The following is a 17,562-nucleotide window of genomic DNA, read 5'->3' on the forward strand; positions in this document are numbered from 1 at the left end:
GTTTACGACGCGCGGTTACGACACGCAATGCGTATCAAGGAAGGCCCTGTCATAAAGGAAGACGACACGCATTCGCGTGTCGTAACCTTACGACATGCGTGTTAATGACACGCAATGGGTATCAAGAAAGCCCCTGTCAAGAAAGGCCATGTCATAAATGAAGATGACACACATTTTTGCGTATCGTAATTTTAAATTTAAAAAAAAAAATTATTTATGGATTTACTTATTTTCATATTAAATTTGCATTTTATGTCACATAATGGAAAATAAAATACCATATACAAATAATACAATGCATTGCACAAAAGTTAATGTTATACAAATAATCATTCGAATAGTAGACAAATGTAATACTACAAATAATCATTCCAATAGTAGACAAATGTAAGATTTCAACATTTTTTATATAATTAACTAAATTATTAGCCAAATTTCCTAAAATACCAACATACTTTTCTATGAAGAGCATTAACACTATTCTTTTCCATCAAAAACTTCAAAACCTGCATAATTCACTACTAGAAAAACAGCCTTTTCCACACCAATAGCAAATGGCAAAGTGGAAGGGTAAACTTATATCTCTATTCCATGATAAAAAAAAAACAGCCACATGAAAATCTGAAAAAAGATAAAACCATAAATAAAAATAAACCCAATCAGGCACAAGACTTTTGGAGCAATAGCACATATGAAATGGACAACAATGATAAAAAAAAAAAAAAAAAAAAAAAAAAAAAAAAAAAAACGAGTTTTGGTGTTGGGTTGAAAAAGTATGAAGTTCTTCTAGACGATAAACCAAAAGAATTCACTAAATAAACTTCTATATAATAAAAGAAGTAAAATTAATTATATCCTGTCATTTGGAGCTGCTGCATACCCATAATGAAGAATGGAGGAGTGCAACAACTAGAAGAAGAAGAAGAACAGAAATAGCTCTTATTCATGAAAAAAAAACATTTGTACCCTTTGGTATCTTTTAGAAATCAGCAGAAGAGTGCAACAACACTTACAATAAGAAATCAGCATCAATTGCAGCAACAATTGCAGGAATCAGATTACACTGTAATGCTTGATTCCATTCCCTCTTTGATTACTGCATACCAAACACACTACCTTATTTAAAGTAACTATGACAGACTCATCACTTCACTCGGTAAAAATTGTACACAAAACCAGAAAGCTCTCTTACTTCATCTGAACTGTCTTCTAAATCAGACGCATCACTTCACTTGGCTTTCTTGGTGGCTGCAGCAGCACCATTCTTGGCAACAGCAGCTGGCTTTTTTGGCGCCTCCTAAATTACATAGAAGAATACTTAGAAAAGTGGAGAACAACATGTATCATGTAGAGAATGCTGCTAAAAAGTGACAAAATTAATGTGAAATTAGACAAACTGTATCCAAGTGCCAAGAGATTTACACTCTGACTCACTTCTTCATCTGATGAATCACTATCATCCGATGATTCAGATTCATCTGAACTACTTACAGGTTTACTAACAGTTTTTTTATTCGATCCAATTTTAGCTGTAGGAGCGGACTGTTTCTTAGGTTTAGGTTCCTGCAACATGTTAAAAAGGCTTGTAGAAGGGTGAAGAATAAAATAAACGAATTTTTTACAACATGTGATAATGACTTCATATTCAACTTCCCTTAGCTGATCAATGGCCTCTGAGATCTCTTCTTTTAAGTTCTAATTCAGACAAACATAATAGGAGAGAAAATAGACAACATTAAAAAAAATCTAAAAAAGTTAAAATTTTTAATAAAAACCTACCATTTATCACCCCAAGTTATGCACGAAGGTTTGAAACCTGTCCATCTCTTGTCTGTTGTGGAGCTTTTAGATCACCTATGCATTCAAGATTCTTTTGGTGTCCAAAAATCAGATCACCTATGTATGTATCTCAAATAGAAACCTACTTTCATATCTTTTTATTATTTTTTTCTTAAGTATAAAACGTATGAATCAAAAGCACATGGAATAAGTTATCTCACCGCACAATGTACGACAACAGGTGCCCATTGACTTTCAACACCTAACATTAGTATATGTTCCAAAACATTTCCCTACAAATAATAGATGAAAAGAAACTGAGTCGTGATGATGCATAAAGTCTAGAGTTTTATATTTATGAAAATAAATAGAAGATTTAAAAAAACACAAGTTTTTTATGCAAATAAATAAAAAATGAATTGTTAAAACTTAAAAGATAGGGATATAAAACTTACCTCATTCCAGTCCAAACAGTCGATAGCTTTGACACATTGATTTTCCTCATTTAACCTTTTTTTAGCATTCCTAAAAGCTCGCATCATCACCATTGGTTCCCAGCTAAGTCCACATGTCTTTTTTAGGACATTTTTAACCACAACTGGTTAGCCTCTTCTCCAATGCATTTGAAAATGTTCAAAATCTTTGTTTTCTAAGTCAATAGCATCAGGGCAATATAGTAAATTGTTGTCATTACTACTACTACTACCCTCCCTAGAAGCCGATTTCCTTACACCACGTCTATGATGATGATGATTTTCCACACCAATGGCAAATGGCAAAGTGGAAGGGTAAACTTATATCTCTATTCCATGATAAAAAAAAAACAGCCACATGGAAATCTGAAAAAAGATAAAACCATAAATAAAAATAAACCCAATCTGGCACAAGACTTTTGGAGCATTAGCACATATGAAATGGACAGCAACGATAAAAAAAAAAAAAAAAAACAAAAACAAAAAAAAAAACAAAAAAAAAAAAACAAAAAAAACAAAAAAAAACAAAAAAAACGACTTTTGGTGTTGGGTTGAAAAATTATGAAATTCTTCTGGATGATAAACCAAAAGAGTTTTGGTGTGGTGAAGAAATATGCTTTTCCATCTGATACTCTTCATTTCTGGTTTCATTTTCCTCATTACCTACTCCAAAAGTAGTTACTTAATATCACCAAAAGTTGAAATCACCATATACAAGCAACTTATAATGTTATAATATGCACTGAGAAATTGAAGATTATTTAGTAATGAGCTAATTTCAGTTTAGTCATTACATAGTGGAATGATAATGATATATACCTTAGTGTGAGCTTCAGAACTTATACCAATGGCATATTGGATCACAGAAAGCTCCAATTTTGACTTCAAAACACGGCATTCAGTCAAACTAGGGTGCATGGTCTTAAGATCTGTCTCAAATTTCTCAATCCCCTGAAGTAATAAAAAATACAAATATAGTATCACTTACTAAAGTAGCAAAAATAACATATTATTCACACTAACTGTGTATACTTCCTGCAATTTATAGATTGTTTTTGGTATGCTACAACTTAACTTAGTTTTTAAGAAATTTAATATTTTATATGGAATTTTCAAATGCTACTTACTTCTTTTTTAAGAAATTTAATATTTTATATGGAATTTTTCTATCAGGTATAGACTAGGAAATAACATACAAAATTGACCCAGTGATATCAATTTTTGACTTGTGCTAATGAGCAGGAGGAGCCCTTGGAGCAGATTTCTCAGCCATTCCCACACTAATTTTGTAACCTCTCAATTCATAATCTGATCAAACATTAAAAAAAAAACTAAATTAGACAAACCCATAAAATAATTTATATAGTTGAGAAAAGAAGGTACTTTGGTTGTAGAATCCCCCAACAGAATGTGCTGCAGAAGAATCCCATCAGAATGTGATGCAAGAAGGGACCCGAATTTAGGGTAGGCCCATGCAACCTGCCAGACTGGACCATTGTGACATGTCAATGTGGTAAGGGGGTGTGAGGTGGCGGTGCTGATGGTGGTGGTGACACTGATTATCTTGATTGTGGCATCAGAGGAGGTGGATATTACTCGTTTTCCATAGTAATCCATACAAACATCATGGATTATGTATGTATGACCTGTTTCAATCTTCTGCCCAGGCATGATCTGTTGAATTTGAAGAAGATTTGGATCAGTGGATGTGAAAACAAATTGAACAATTCATATAATCATTAAGTTTGATAGAAGAATAGGTTTAGTGTTATGAAGAAATTGAATGTTCCAAATCTGCTCAAGGATATGGTTGAGATAAGAGTGTAAACGTAATCATCAAAATTTTCCCCAATTCAAAATTTTGAAAAATGCATTTATAATCAGGACGCTGTTCTTCCCCAATTTCTAAGAATTCATATGTTGCTACACAATTATATACGAAACAAAACTTCTAATCTATGAAATTTCATACCGAGGAAATTAAACATTTCTCAATTCTAAGCCCTAATTATAGATCTCTATTCAAATTCTCCCCTTAGATTGGAAGATCAATATCAAGATCGCCAATTTGGCAAAAGAAATAAAATAGAAGTGTCATATAAAGAAAATTTTCATCAATGATGCTTAGGTTTGAACCATTCATCAGTCTCGTATGTTTTGGTTCCCAAATCAGAAAAATCCCCTTTACAAATACATAGACTAAAGATTAAGCACCAGATTTTCGCATCTAACTAAACTATAAACACTGAACTTCAAATAATACCGATTTTATAAATATTTAAGAATGGAATAATGTTAATCCTCTGTACAAGAAGTATATATGTAGAAGTAGAATAGAAAAGAAACAAAGAAGAGGCAAGGAGAGGAGATGACCTAAAATCAGAATCTGCAATTGAAAAAGCATGACGAGAGGCGCTTGTTGTTCAGAACATGTTCATAGTTATAAACTCTGTAATGGAACTATAAATGGTGAAATGAGATCGAGAGGCACTTGTTCGGCCTTAAGATGTCAAGGATATCAGTTGCCTTCTCTAAGAAGTTGTTCCAAATCCACTCGTACCTCCTCCTCCGAGTTCTGTACCAGAATATACACACAGGCCATTGACTTGAAATTAGGTTTTTGCTCCCGTCGACAGTCATAGAGCGCCGGAATCTGATTGTCGTCGGAATGTTATATAAGGATTTCGCAAGGTTTAATAGTGAAGATGGGGTGAGAGAGCTACAAATGGTAATGGTGGATGAAGGAAAAGGGTGGTCTGGTGGTTCTAGGCCAAAAAACCTTTGATCAATTTCATGGCCTGGTGACCAAAAAACCTTCGATTTCACTAAGAACCGGAACCCTAGTTCCAAAAATAGTCGATTTTTGGTATTTGATTGAGAGAGAGAGAGAGAGAAGAACGATTGAAAGAAGGTAGAGGAGAGCTTGGCGGTGTTTTTAATTTTTTCAGAATTTCATTTCCCCCTTTCCCCCACTATTAAAGGATGGAACGCGCGTTCCATTAAAAAATATAAAGCGACATCCTTAGACGACGCGCATTTTATTATAGGTGCCCTCCGTGTTTTTTTTAGACACTAATTTAAGGGCGCGCAATAATGCGTGTCTTCTATCCTAAAATTTTTTGAAGAGATGACATTTTTCTAATGTCACTCTCCTTTGCGTAACATAGATCAATGAGCGTCGTATTTTGCGCGTCGTAAAAGGCCTTTTTTCTTGTAGTGTTGAGAGCGTGTAACTTGGAATTCCTAGGTAATTGGGATGAACATTTACCTTTGGTAGAATTTTCCTATAATAATATTTTTCACTCGAGCATAAAGATGGCACCTTATCAAGCATTGTATGGACAGAAGTGTCGTACGCCGTCTTGTTGGCTTGAGGCTGGGGAAAAGCAGTTTATGGGACCGGAGATAGTCCATCAAATGGCTGAAAAGTTGAAAATAATTAAGGAAAGAATGTTAGCAGCTCAGGATCGTCAAAAGAGTTACGCTGACAAAAAGCGAAGACCGATGACTTTTGAAGTTGGAGATTCGGTTTTGCTTAAAGTCTCGCCGTGGAAGGGACTTATAAGATTTGGTAAAAGGGGAAAGTTAAGTCCAAGGTTTATTGGACCGTTTAAAGTTATTCAGAGAATTGGGAACCAAGCTTACAAGCTCGAACTACCAGAAGAACTGGATGGAATTCATAACACTTTCCACGTGTGTTACTTGAGGAAGTTCACGGGAGAAGTTCCTGACATAATTCCACTTTCGGAGTTGAGGATCGATGAGAACAAGAGGTTGATTGAGGAACCAGAGGCAATCGTTGACCGAAAGACTATGAAGTTGCGATGTAAGATGGTTGAGTTAGTGCTTGTCCGATGGAAACACGCGAATGGGCCGAATCTCACCTGGGAGACGGAGAGTGACATGATGAGTCGCTATCCACATTTGTTTGCTGGTGTGTGATTCCGGGGACGGAATCATTCTAAGGTGGAGAGAATTGTAACGCCCGTGTTTCTGGCTTGCCATTTTTAGGAATGTAATAGTCTAGGTTAACCTTTGTAACCCCAGTTTGAAATAATAAAATGTATTATTTGTGAATGATTTGAATTATGTGATTTATGTGTGTATTTTCTTAATTTTTATAATTTAATGAATTAAGAATAAAATAAGCGTCAAAATTAAAGTGTGAGATAAGACCGATATCTTTGCATAAAGTTGTAGTGGTTGAAACAAGGATTCCGGAGATATAAGGAATGCCAAAATCCGAGTTATAACGAAGAAGTTATGACCTGTCGAAGTTTCGCGACAGAACCGACACGACGCCGAGTGACGTAAAATATTAATTTAAGATAGAGCGATATTTAGCCTTAGCGATCTAAACAAAATTCGTAGATTTCGTTAAACCGAGAGCGTGCATAAAAGGAACGCCCAAATCTGACTTCGTATGAGGAAGTTATGATTTTTCTAAAGTTTCGACTTAGTAGTATGCAGCCCGAATATTCGATTTGAGATCGAGCGGTTTTTAGCCGAAACAATCTAAATGAGAATCGAAGATCTCGTTGTTAGTAGCGAAATGATGAAAAGATAGGCGAGAACGGACATCGGACGAAGAAGTTATGATTTTATAACGAAGTTTTCCTGTCCGGGCCTTCTAAAAATAAATAATAAAAAATAAAGTCAAAGTTAGCCGACGGAGTCTAAACGAAAGTTGTAGAGCGTAGTCTCACCTACGTGTGGATATAAAGAACGTCGAAAAGGGAGTTCGTATGCGAAAGTTACGAAATTTAGAAGTTTGACGAGTCAAATTACGCCCAGCGTAATTTGAGTACGCCCCGCGTACTCAGGCGGATGCAAGTTGCCTGACCAATACTCGAGTGCCACAGATCGACGCATGCAGTGACGTCAAAGTACGCCCCGCGTACTGAGTACGCCCTGCGTAATTTGAGATTACGCCCCGCGTAATCCCAGACCCTCTGCCTATAAATAGAACTCGAAATCAGCCATTTTCTCTTGTTTAAACTCTTCCCTCTCTCTAAGTTTTTCCTCGATTTGCGTGCCAATCATATCCCGAAGCCCCGGTATCATTCCCGAGCCCCGAAGCAAGATCCGAAGCCCCAAGGATCCCGAAGAGCGTTATTCCCGAGCCGAAGCTCTGCCCGCGCGGAGTTCGAGTTTGGTGAAGATCTTCCAGATCTATCAAAGTATACTACTTCTATAAGCCGTAGTGTTGTCGGATCATCTTCTGATCAAGTGAGTGTGTAGTTATTTTCTTTCCAACGCAATATTATGAAGTATTTAATATAAAATACGTGCTACGTGTATATATTTCGTGGTTATATGTGTGAATGTATATTCACTCTCTTCTATCTCATAGATCTGATATATTCTCTATGAAATACGTGTTATGTGTGTATGCCTCATCTGTTATGTGGAATATGTATTGATTAAAGCATGCTATACAGGTTTTTTAAACAGTGTATAAAAATGTATATTTTTATCTACTAATATGTTGGGTAGAACATGGGTAGATAATTGGTGTGTAATAAACAGATGAGAGGCCTCGGTGTTATTGGTGTTATTCTAGTCATTCAGCAGAGTATGGATGACGACCACGGACTATTCTAGACTGTCATGTGGAACACTAGCAGGCTCATTACCTATAGGTGTTGTGAACGACGTGTTCACCGGTGTACTCTATCCCCCACATGGTTGCCTTCAGGACACTTATTGTTGAGGAAGCCCCTCTGCAGTAAAGTCCGTCCCGATAAAAATCCTGAAATAAGTTCCTTATAATAGACGTTATTTTTAGGAACGTAAGGTGAGGATAACGGGAATGGGTAATCGGGTTTATTGTTGATTGTTGTAATTAAATATAATTATTGTGGGTTTGAAAACCCTATATGCTCACCAGGCTCCCAAGCCTGACCCACTCAGTTGAATTGTTTTACAGGAAGTGAAGCAAGAGCTTAAGATGGGCGAATGATCAAGTTGTTTTGTTTGCAAGTCTGTATATGTATATATTTGTTGAATGACTTGTAATGCTATCGTTTATGCTTTATGATCTGTATCGGAACATGACATCCCGACTTTTGATTATGAAATGAAATCATATTTCTTTACGAAATGTTTTGATAAATATCTATTTTATCATGTTTTGTTTTTGGGAACAAATTCCGCATCTCTTTTAAAACTAAAAGGATTTACTCTGAAAATGTTTAAAAAGCATAAATGAAATCGGTCTTTTCTGGCCGAGATTTTGGGGATGTCACACAAAAATTGTCCTAATCGCGCATACGTTCCCTACTATGCACAAGGGTGGCAGAACGCGCCAAGAGGGAGATACTCCAAAAGAAACCCCTCAAGGTCACGTTCAGACAATGCTGATTGGAACGCACAGAAGGCCAAGAATCAATCTTCCAAGGCCAAGAATCAAAATCCCAAGGGAAAGAAGGGAATGCCGACCAAGAAGTCCAATCCACGAGATGCCCCAACAAAACCAAGACCGGCTAGGTCAAAGTCATCTAGGCAGCCGACTTCAAGTTCCAAAGCAAGTGCCGAGTCACCCATCGGATCGAACAAGAGATGGGTTAAACCCGAATATAGATGGGTACCAAAGGTGAAAACTCCAAAATCTCCTAATGCTTCTAACGTTTCTACATCTTCTGTTTGTGATAAGCAGGATATGTCATGGGAGAGAGTATCGTGGATTGATGACAAAGGTCGACCCAGTTTCAAAATGGACTGGGTTCCAAAGACCAACTGATCTCGCTCTGTGCCGGAGCAGCTATGGAGGCATATCATCATACTTCGGTTTGCTGATAATGGTTGTTCCTGGCATATGATTGGGGACATCTCTCAACTGTACAACATTCAGAACTTTGTTCGAGAGTATGTGTTCTTTGCGGGAAAGGAAAGAAGGGAAAAAAGGAAGAGATCACAAATGGGGTTAGTGCTTAATGACATGAAGAATTTTTGGATCGGTTCTGAGATTATGCGTGCTGTTCTCAAACCTTCTAAATGCAGATTCAATCGGTGACTTACGGTTTGCGTTTTCTTCTCTATACTCCTGAGTTTTTCTTAACCTGATTCTCTTTAAAGACTAATTTTTGTTTTAGGATAGTTTAAATTTGCGCATTTATTTTTGTTTCTCTCCTATGCACAAATTTAGGGGGAGAAATAAAAACAAAACAAAAATTAGAATATTAAAAAATCCAAAAACATTACAAAATTATAAAATAAAAAAAATATATGGTGTTAATGGAATGTGCTTGCAGGAGATGTTATGGGAAGTGATATTATCAAGTGATACCAGGCAATCTGAGTCTGCGTAACGTACCCAAAGTTGAAGGGTCTATGCTCTAGTTTGATGCGTCGGTAGGCACGAAAGATTCTAAATGGACTTGACTAGGCAGAGTTGAACTTAGGAAATTTATAGACTTGACAAACTTTGACCTAGTTAGATCCATTCAGCCTGACAATACGACGCTCGGATAGGTTGAGCAGGGAGATATATATGGGAATCTACTCGTCACATTAATTGAACCCGTACTTGGAACCGTGGTTTAACTTTTCCTCGATGTGCGGATTCTGTCCTTAATTCCGGTTGGATGGGGCGACTGGTAAATTCCGATAAATTAGGTCTGTAGAAGATCATTTTCTTTCTTTTCGTCTGTTAGCCATATGTTGTCTCCTTTGCGCGACTTCTAATCTGACCTGGTACACAACATATGCAACTATATTTCTCTGCATGCTATATATATGTGTGTGAAATACTTCTTATCTGTTAGCCATATGCTGTCTCCTTTGTGCAACTTCTAATCCGACCTGGTGCACAGCATATGCAACCTTCTTCTTCTCAACCCCTCTGAAGTAGTTAGCAATAGAATTTTGAATCTCTTCTCTCTCTGAATGGTTGTCTGCTCACCCGGTGTAAGGAGTACTCTGGAAGTTCTTGATGGCTGGGGCATATCAGGAAGCGGGAAACATGTTCTAGTACACTTAAAATTGAACATATACAGATTGTCTGTAGATCTCGCTGCTCGATTTAGGTGGACAACAATATCCCTGATCGTCGTCAGATGAATGGTCCTTAAGATATAGTATCTAAGGAATTAGGATTAGATATAATTTTTAGGAAATTAAGTTCACCTTGTCTTGTAACAAATAGTATGTCCAAAATAAGTCACAATTTTTCATGTTTAAGTGGACCACAATACCGACGATCGACCAGACAAAGATGTGAATATGGAAGGTACCGACAAGTGGATAAAGGCTGTCTAAAAACTTTGATCCCAAATCTCTCTTAAAGTTAGATATCATTTTTTTTTGTTAAATTTGTCATAGTTTCTTCTAATTTAAATATTAGGGGAGAATTAAAAATTAAAAAAAATAAATAAAAAATAAAAATAAAAAAAAATAAAAAAATAAAAAAATTCAAAAAATCAAAGAAAAATCAAAAAATTAAAAATCCAAAAATAGTGTTATTTCTTTTTTATTTCTTGTTCAGAAAAATCAAAAATCCAAAAATATTTTTGTTTCTATTTTAATTTGTGTGCTAAGTTTTCTTTTAGTTTTGTTTTGTCTTGAATAGTGATTTCAGGTATAGATAAGACTCATGGAGTTTGTTTTGAAGATTTCTGAGCCAAAGGCTTCGTCCGTGAGCATCGAAGAATTCACATTCGAAGGAGCAAGAAATGAAGATTATTTTTTTCAACATTCAATCCTTCAACCCCAGAAGCAAGGTGAAGCTGCAATTGAAGATTATGTGACGGATTGCATTGAAGCCTCCTCAATCAGTCTGTTGCTATCTTTGTACCTGCTGAAGTGATCCAGAAGATTATTTCTCTCTGATGTTCTCTCTGAAGATTCTCAAGCTGAAAGCGCTATCTTTCAAGAATTAGTACGTCAAGCCTCCTCACCCGACGTGCGTTCAAAGCCAAATTCTAAAGAAATGTTCAAGTGCTCAAGATGAAGTCATTCATTGAAGATTCATCAAGTTCATCTTGAAGTCGTGAAGAATTTGAAGATTAATGCTGAAGCTCATCTCCCATTGAAGATTGACAAGAAGAGCCAGCTACTTTTTAGGGGGGAGCTTGTTGGGTCATTAAGAAAAGAAAGCTATAAACCAAGGGGGAGATTGTTGGGTCAAAAATATGGTTTATACTTTACTTTTCTAGGCAATTATTTTTATGTAATATTTTATTAATTTATGGTCTAGTTTACGGCTGAGTTTACGGCCGTAAACACCTTACGGCCGTAAACTCATTTGCGGCCCATGTGTGTCCGGCCCATGTTCTACAAGTATAAATAGAGGTGTTAGGGTGAGGAGTAGAGATGGATGAACAGTAGAGAGTTTTTGGCCAGAGAGAAACAGGAGCTTTTATGTGTGTGTGAATCTCTTGTATCCGGATCATAATTCATATCAATACATACAAGATTCATATTAATTCTTCTTCTCTTTCTCTTCTATTTTGATCTGACATCATCCGTTTGATTGGGATTCCGCACCATCAAACGGATCTGACTGATACACAGGCAAATTAGGGACTTACAAAAGTGTCATCTGTTTCTTTCCCCATAATTTCCAAAATTCCTCATTAGTAAGCATGTGATGGTCCAATAGCAATTGTACCTTGTCCAAAGTACCGTCTGTCTTCGGTTTTCTTCCATTTTTTTTCTTCACTGGTTCTGTGGACGGAACCTATAAAATCAAAATGATAACTAATTTTTAATGATGATATAATTCATTATTATAAATTAATTAATTAATACTTGTACGTAAGCCACCTTATAATACTTTGATTTCATCTTCCTCTCTTTTTCGGTGTAACCTTAACCGATGTTTTTGTGTTATCGTTAATATCAGCAACAACCAGTGGCGTCTGCACATACGTATTAGGTGACTCTTTCCCAAAACCACCAAAAAAATGTTTCATCGTGGCCATCCACATTACCGAAATCATTCACACCAAATTGTCTTTCGTTTTCCCATTTGTCAATTTTCTTTGTAAAATGCTCGAGTGTGGTTGCCAAATGACTAACAACGCCTATTAACTTGTCTACTTTAGTGTCTTGTGAGGAGCTGTGCTCTACGCCCCAACCATGAGAGGGTGAGATGATGTAATCTGGTTCCTACAAAGTACAATGTTGTAATAACAAAAACGAAAATAATATGCCAAAACAAAACAAAAAATAGCAATGTACTTTCAGTCAGTTCTTCATTAACATGTGAAATTACTTAGTAATCCAATTTTATAATTTTTTAATAATTTATTTTATTTAATAATATATTTTTATAATTTTAAATCATTATAATTGGAAAAAAAAAATAGTAAATTGACCACAATGTCCTTACCTTCTAAACATGTTAATAGCAATATACTTTGATAATCTTATCTAATAATTTTTGTTAGTAAATAATCCTTTTTGCATATAAAATAAAAGTCAAAATTAAAAATTGTAATTCCGCAGAGGGTAACTTCGATACGCAAAGGGGCTCTCTACAGATTTGTTCTTCGCAACAAATCAACTTCCAGGGCAATAATTGGGCTAAAATTTTGGGATTTACTAATACAAACTATCATACAAGATTTATGCACCATTGATGGAGGAAAAATAAACCTACGAACATATACAAAACTCAAAATAACGGCCAATTACGATTCAAAAAAAGGAAAAAGAAACTTACATGTGTACCATAGCCATCGAATAACACATCGGAGTGTAGTTCTTCCACAGGCCGCGATTTACACACCATTGCAATGATCGATTGATTGCGTTCAAGTCGTCTCCTTCGTCTTTCCGCAGTAGGATGTGAGGTTTGTGGCTTTTTTTTAGCAGTGTAGGGTATTCGATGGTGACAAATCAAGATCCGCAAAGGATATACAAGATCCGCTGAGATGCCTCTGCGGATCCTCAAAATCTCAATTAAAAACCGTTGCCACCTAGGATCCGCAGTATTGTTCACTATTCGCAGATATTTTAATCGATCCGCAGAGCACCCTATGCGGATCATGTGGTCATTATATAAAACCTTGATTTTTATGGTTATTTTCTTAAAACACCCCCCATTTTATGGTTATTTGATGAAATTTCTCTTGATTTTGATCTAAGTTTCACTTTTAGTTTTCGGGTTCTCGGGAAAGTATAACTTCTCAACGGATCTTGCCCTTATATATATATATATATATATATATATATATATATATATATATATATATATATATATATATATATGTATTGTGGAAGGGGCAGCGACTTTTGCACATGCATAGTAGTCAGCAAGCTAGGCAAAGTGAGATTCCACTTGAAGGATTGAAGTTGAGGGGGACAATGTATGAGACACAACGGTCACTAAGAGGGTCTAAGGGTTGTCAAGTCTGCCTGCTACAAAATCTTGAATCTGTAGATTTTGTTACAGCTCAAAATGGGGTCCATTTACTATGACCAAATGTAAAGAGTAAATAAATGAATACACAAATTTTATATTATGTGGGAAAATAACGAGTACACTGAAAGTTATATATTTGTAAATAAAAATTGCAATAATTATTAAACTGAGCATAATATTATTATTATTATTATTATTGTTATTATTATTATTATTATTCAAGCTTTTAAAACATTTAATATTGGGCAAAATGTAAAAAAGAATAATATTTTATCTATGAAAATTTAGAAAAACTTTTACATAGATAAATCTTTATATATTTAGTTATCTTTCATATTAATCAAAATAAGATTTTAAAGAAATTATTACTTGTTTTGTGAGATAATATTTTCTTTTTGGTTGTCAAATTAACATGGAAAACAAAAATAAGTGGCATTTATCTTGACTTAGTATGTTATTAAGTTTAACATAATCAAGATAAATGATTGTATTTTTCTGTATTTTGTTTTTTAATATTATTATTGTATGAGTTTTATTTGAACATCAATTCAATTTTAATATCATTCAAATATATGACTTAATGTGTTATTATTTTCATCAAATTCTTAAGTTTTTTTCCAACCCGTTAAAACAATTTATATCATTGTAGTATATGACTTGTTGTCTTAGTATCTATCAACCGGTTAATATTTTCTTCAGACTTTTAAAACATTAATTATTAATGGAATATATGACTTTGTTTTAACAACAATTCAATTTTGATTCAACACTTGGTCAAATGGATTTGAAGTGTCTACGAGGAAAAAAAATTTAGGATCGGTTGATGGTCTATCAACTGATCATTATCAAAATCCGATTAGTATATATTGGGTCATTAATAGTTATTGATGCTTTAAGATTGATTAAGCTTAGAAAGCAATGATATTTGATGTTCTCTAAACATTCATATATAAGCTTCAAAATATGACCTGAGCAATTACTATGAAACATATAGATAAAAAATCCATCGGTACCCACTTTGTCGTCCCAATGTTAGAAAAAGGTCATGCAACTTTAATGTTACAAGAAAATCATTATAGTATTGTTTCTATTGTCCGTGTTGTTGTGAAGAACGATCCAAGACTCTTTGTAATATAGTCTATAGAGGGTCGAAGATTTGAAATTTTTTGCTACATTCAATATTTCTAGCTTTTTTTTTTTTACCAGAAGTGACTTTATCCATTTTGATGGATAACACCCCATAACTTTCCTAGATTTAAGGGTATTGTCTAGATATGTTTAATGATTGTTTTTTTCTATTTAAATAGGATGTTTTAGTATTAGAATTGTGACATAAAACAACAGCTAAGTAGTAGCTATGTATATCCATTATATCTTTGTATATTGTCTTTCATAGCTATGTATATCCCATTATATCTTTGTATATTGTCTTCCATTTATCAAGAAAAATTATTTTTTTCTGTGATCTTTTGCCTCGGTTCTATATTTTTAACAAAACTAAAGCCCATTTTACCCACTATTTTCGGCCTTTAATGAAATCAAACATCCGATTCTTTTATATTTAACAAGTGTCATCAGAGTCAAGTACTTCTAAATTCATCCTTAAGATTTTGTCATATGATATTTTAGTCCCTAAGTCCATGAGAATGAGCCTTGAAGCCTTGTGGCAATTTCGTAAATTGAGCAGGATGAGTACGCTAAGCGTACATGAGAAAACCCTAATTTTTAGGGTTTGGGTGGTATATAAGCATCATTATGGCTCATTTCTCCCTACCTTTTCAGCCTCCATACCTTTGAGTCATTTTTGGCAAACCCTAGTCCCTTAAGAGTGTGTTTGAGCTAAAAAGTGTGTTTTTGGTGTGCTTAAGGAAGAAGGAGATGCATCAAGGAGCTTAGAAGTTGAAGCAAGCTTGTGGATCTTGGATCATTACCTTCCTAAGGAACTCTAGAAGGTAAAAAGTCTTCACCTTGATGCCTTTTTTGAGTAAATCTCATTTTGGGATTATGTTGTTCTTCTTGTCCCAAAGGTCCCATTTTTTGCGCATGAGTGGTTATTATCGTTTTCGGCTGTCCTTCTAGACCCTAGGAGGGGTCCTTAGGTATAAAAATGAGGTCCCTTTAGCTGGTTTTGCTCCATGCATCTTGTAGAATGTCTTAATGGATTAAGACCTTTTGTTAAAAACTTTATGGATGTGTAAAGTCATAAAATTGGAAACTTTATGACCCTAGTATGCCTCTGGACTTTAGATCTGAAGGTTGGGCTTAAGTGTTGAAGCCATTAAGCACTTAATGAAGAAAATGGGGTTGTGAGGCTACGCCCCGCATAGCTTGGAGTACGCCCTGCGTACTCGGTCAGCCACCCTGTAATCTGGTCAATGTGAGGCTTGCGTACACTAAGCGTACTTTTAGGTACGCCCCATGTACTCGCATGAGTCAGCCCATGTTGAGTTGACTTAGTTGGGTTGACTCAGTTGGTTTATTTGGTTTAACCAGTTGACCTTCACCATTTGACTTTGAGTATGACCAAGTTTAACCAAGTTTTACTTCGAGGGCATTTTGGGTATTTTAGGATTTTGATGGAATAGGTCACTTGGTGGACTTAAGGTATTTTGTTGAGAGTTGAGTTTCGGAGTCGGGCCTTATCAGTTCTATCCAATTGTGAGGTGAGTTTTCCTCACTGTACTTATGGGTCGAAGGCACCAAGGCCGGCCCTTTGGAATCCCAATTATCATATGATTGAGTGTTGTAATGATCTATTAGATTTGTATCCTGCTAGATAGGATGATGCTACGCTTAGTGATCTATAAGATCTGTCTGCTTGTTATTGGTTGGTTAATTGTATGATTATCTATTATATATATATATATATATATGTGTGTGTGTGTGTGTGTGTGTGTGTGTTGACACGGTATATGTGTGGTTGAGTTGGGGCGGTCCTGCTTTGTGAAGTAGGCCAACAGACCCAGAGTGTCCCAGATAGATTGAAGGCCAGTAAGGAAAACCATTCAGGCCGAAGGCCCGGAGAATAGTCCAGATAGGCTGAAGGCCCAATGTGGCGTACCAGTCATGCTGAAGGTTCTATAAGCGTACCAGGTAGACTCCAGGCCGGTGGGACGTTCTAGTCAGACTGAAGGCTCTGTATGCATGATGTTTACTGTTATTATTCTGGTTTTGTGATGTGTGGGTATTTTGGGGGAAACTCACTAAGCTTTGGGCTTTACAGTTTTGAGTGATGTTTCAGGTACCTCAGATGATTGCGGGAAGGTGAAGGCGTGATCGTGCACCTCCTCGTGTTTTGTTTATGATTTTGGGAAAACTCTAATAATATACATGTTTTGAAACTATTTTTTTAAACAAATGATGATTTTGGGTTGTGTAAAAAGTTTAAATTGTTCATAAATTTTATGGATGTTACAAGTTGGTATCAGAGCCTTGGTTTGAGTGAATTGGATGAAACACTAGTATGAGTCCAGTCTCAAACTGTGACAACCCAAAAATTTATTGCTTTCTAGCCTTGTTAAGGGTTATTCTTTTGGGTTTTAAGCCTAGTACACTTAAGGAATGAGTGTTAGAATGTACCTGCTAGAGACACTGTGCAACATTTCAAGCCTTAGGACCACTAAAAGGAGTTCACGGCCACAACACATGAGTTTATGGTCGTAAACTCAAGGTGGGCCATAAACTCCCCCCATAAGACTCCTTCCCTTCAACTTTTCTTTCATTATTTCACCTCCACCTCAAGAACACTTCATTTCTCTCTCAAGTATCATCAAGATTTTCATTCCCGATCTTCTAAAATGTAAGTGATTCTTCCCTCTAGTTGTTGTTATCCTTCTTGCTCATGAATCACCCTTTGATTCCATCCATGAAAACATCTTTTGGCTAGATCTTCATCTTTCACCAAGAGCACCAAGAACACACACTTGTTCTTGGTGGCCGAAA

General features: G+C 35.7%; 1 long non-coding RNA gene across 1 annotated transcript; it reads right to left on the reverse strand.

The window, feature by feature from the left end:
- Nucleotides 1–719: 719 nt before the first annotated feature.
- LOC145051858 (uncharacterized) lies at nt 720–1,330 on the reverse strand. The gene is made up of 3 exons (XR_013683851.1): nt 1,193–1,330; nt 1,014–1,096; nt 720–909 (listed from the first exon to the last, which is right to left on the reverse strand). It is a non-coding gene; the product is annotated as an uncharacterized LOC145051858 (long non-coding RNA).
- Between the last annotated feature and the right edge of the window lie 16,232 nt (nt 1,331–17,562).

Source organism: Lactuca serriola, chromosome 5 (genome assembly GCF_051521515.1).
Source record: "Lactuca serriola cultivar US96UC23 chromosome 5, Lser_US96UC23_V15, whole genome shotgun sequence".
Classification (NCBI taxonomy): Eukaryota; Viridiplantae; Streptophyta; class Magnoliopsida; order Asterales; family Asteraceae; genus Lactuca; species Lactuca serriola.